This window comes from Aedes albopictus, chromosome 1, assembly GCF_035046485.1.
Source record: "Aedes albopictus strain Foshan chromosome 1, AalbF5, whole genome shotgun sequence".
Taxonomy (NCBI): Eukaryota; Metazoa; Arthropoda; class Insecta; order Diptera; family Culicidae; genus Aedes; species Aedes albopictus.
In genome coordinates this window covers 279295851-279298844 of record NC_085136.1, presented here as the reverse complement: position 1 = coordinate 279298844, position 2994 = coordinate 279295851, and the positions used below count along the sequence as shown (strand labels likewise).

Sequence of the window (2994 nt, the reverse complement as noted above, 5' to 3'; positions counted from 1 at the left end):
CGACCAATTTGATGTTATCTGATTTGGATGGTAGTGATGAGATGCGGTGCTGAGTTCAAGATGTGGTCCATTTTACCCTATGTTACTCCATATTTAAAATTTTAATGAAAATAACCCCCTAAATCCCATGCTGATGATTTTTTTTTGTACAGTAAATGTAGAAACTTGGTGATGGTATGCAGTGCTGAGTTCAAAAAGTGGCCCATTTTAACCTATTCCACCCTATATTTATAATATTAGTGAAAATATTGCTTAAATCCGATACAGTAGACGTTCGATAACTGCAACATGTTTACGTTTCACTTAGCGAATAAAATTCGATAACTGCAACGTCAGGCAGGCGTCAACAACCCGTCAATTGACGTTAAAGGAATGCAAAATTCATTCAACTGTTCATTTGGGCTAACCTGGCGCACCGTTTTGACGGATAGCGGTGCGATAACTGCAAAATTGTTGCACTTACCGGACTTGCAGTTAAAAAGCATTGCAGTTAAACCGTTTGCACCGACCGAACGTCTACTGTACTGATGTTTTTGTATTGCATCTTGCTTTGCTTCATAGATTACCGTGCAAATGTTCAATCGTCTAAAATATTTGTTCACACGTCAAACACAAAGGAAAGTAGCATGTAAACAAACCGATTATTCCATGCACCACCCAAAAAGTGTAACTGACGCTTAAAATTTCTAGCAGTGAAACGAACCAATGTATGCTGAAACTGGTGGGAACATATTGTGGTGTGACAAAAAATTTCTGCAGGGGGTCGAATACGGTGCAAAAAAAGCAATATAGTAATGTTTAAATTTGACGTTATCAACTTTACAGAATGGGATGCTTCCCAAGGAATTCCAGAAGTATCCTGACAGGGATTCAAGAAGAATTGTGACAGGTATTCCAGAGAAATCCTGACATGAATTCCGGTTGAACCATGACAGGAATTCCGGAAGGATCCTGACAGGAATTTCAACGGAATCCTGACAGGAATTGCGGAGAAATTTTTATAGGGGTTCTGGAGGGATCCTGAAAGAAATTCAGGAGGAATCCTAACAGGAATTCCAGAGGAATCCTAAAAGGAACTCCGGAGGAATTCTAATAAGAGTTGCCAACAGGAAATCCGGTGTAACCCTGGCAGTCATTCCGGTGCAATCTCTGGCAGGAATTCAATCTTCGCAATAATTCCAGCAGAATCCTGAATTTCAGTGGGAATACTGACGTGAATTCTAGCGGAATCCTGGCAGAAATTCTACCAAAACCCAGGCAGTAAATCTAGCGTAATCCCAACAGAGATTCCAGAGGAATCCTGACAGGAATTCCAGGAGAATCCTGCTGGGACTCCGAGGGAGTCCCAACAGGGATTTCAGAGGAGTCTGTATAGGGATCCGGGGGAATCCCGAAAGGGATTCTGGGGGAGTCCCGACGGGGATTCCGGGGGAGTCCTGACAGGGATGCCAAGGAAATCCTGACCGGATTCCTACTGGAATCCCTGTCAGAATTCCTACTGGATTCCCTGTCAGGATTCCAACTGGAATCCTTGTCAGGATTTGCACTGATCATGATTTCCACTGGAATCCATGCCAGAACTCAAGATGGAATCTTTGTCAGGATATTTGCACAGGAATTCTTGTCAGGATTCTCACTGAAACACCTGCAAGGAACCATCTGGAATCCCTGTTAGGATTATCCTGGCAATCCTGCCAAGATTTTCCTTGAATCCCTGCCAGAAATCGTCTGGAATTGCCTTCTAGAATTCTACTAGAATTCATACCAGAATACTGCTAGAATTTCTGCCATTTCTGAAATTATTGCCAAGATCCCCGTGGATTTCCTGCCAGATTTGCGCTGGTATCCCTGTCCTGATTCCCCTGGAACTCCTGTCAGGATTCTTGTTAGGTTTCCTTCGGAATTCCTGTAAGGATTTCATCAGAATGGCTGTTCTGACAGGATTTTCCCTGGAATACCTGTTAGGATACCCCCGAGATCCTTATCAGGATTTCTTTGGAATACCTGTCAGGAGTTTACTGGTATCCCTGTCAGGATTCTACTGGAATCCCTCTGGAAGCACCGCATACCATCACCACCTTCCTAAAGACACTATATGCATACAGTGTCTTTACACCTTCCAATTCTGTAAAGTTGGTAACGTCAAATTTGAACAATCCTATACAAAAATATCAGTACCGGATTTAGAGCGATATTTTCCCTAAAATTATAAATATAGGGTGTAATAGGTTAAAATGGGCGACTTCTTTAACTCAGCACCTCATACCATCACTGCCTTCCAATTATGTAAAGATAAAACATCAAGTTTGTACATTTACTGTACAAAAAAAAAATCAGCATGGGATTTAAAGGGTTATTTTCATTAAAATTTTAAATATAGGGTAACATAAGGTAAAATGAACCATTTCTTGAACTCAGCACCCCATCTCATCATTGCCATCCAATTCAGATAACCTCAAATTCGTCGATTACTTTGTTAAAAGTCTATAAATTTTATAGAGATCTGTTTGCAAAATAATTTATATAGGGCGATGTGGGGTAAAATGGGCTATTACTTAGACATGTCAGGCCAAACATTTCAATAGGTCCTATCTGCATTTGAGAGGCTCTCTTTGTTTACTTTCTCTTTCAATTATTGCAATGTTCTGGTACACTTTTCAACTATTTTTGCAGTACAAATCAAAAGACGATTGTTTTGACCATCGTTCAAGGCAAGGAGACAATCATAATACACTAAACAGCTGTGCTATTAACGAAAGAGAGGGAAACCAAAGAGAGCCTCTCTTCTGCAGATAGGACCTTTAGACATGTTTGGCCTGATGTCACAGCATGGCCCCATCATCATTCAGTGTTGTAGAGCTGATAACATCATAGATTAATTTCAAGACCTCGATGTACCAAAGAAAACCATTAAACTTTCTGCGTCCAGTCCAGTACCCAATAAACATTAATTACCGTGTATTTTTTTTCCGTGTAAATTGCTTTTTGTGTAAA

The 2994-nt window shown here is 40.6% G+C and overlaps 1 long non-coding RNA gene across 1 annotated transcript; it reads right to left on the bottom strand.

Annotated features, from left to right (window-relative positions):
• Positions 1 to 261: 261 nt before the first annotated feature.
• On the bottom strand, positions 262 to 2252 carry LOC134285646 (uncharacterized). The gene is made up of 2 exons (XR_009996522.1): positions 2117 to 2252; positions 262 to 2078 (listed from the first exon to the last, which is right to left on the bottom strand). It is a non-coding gene; the product is annotated as an uncharacterized LOC134285646 (long non-coding RNA).
• Between the last annotated feature and the right edge of the window lie 742 nt (positions 2253 to 2994).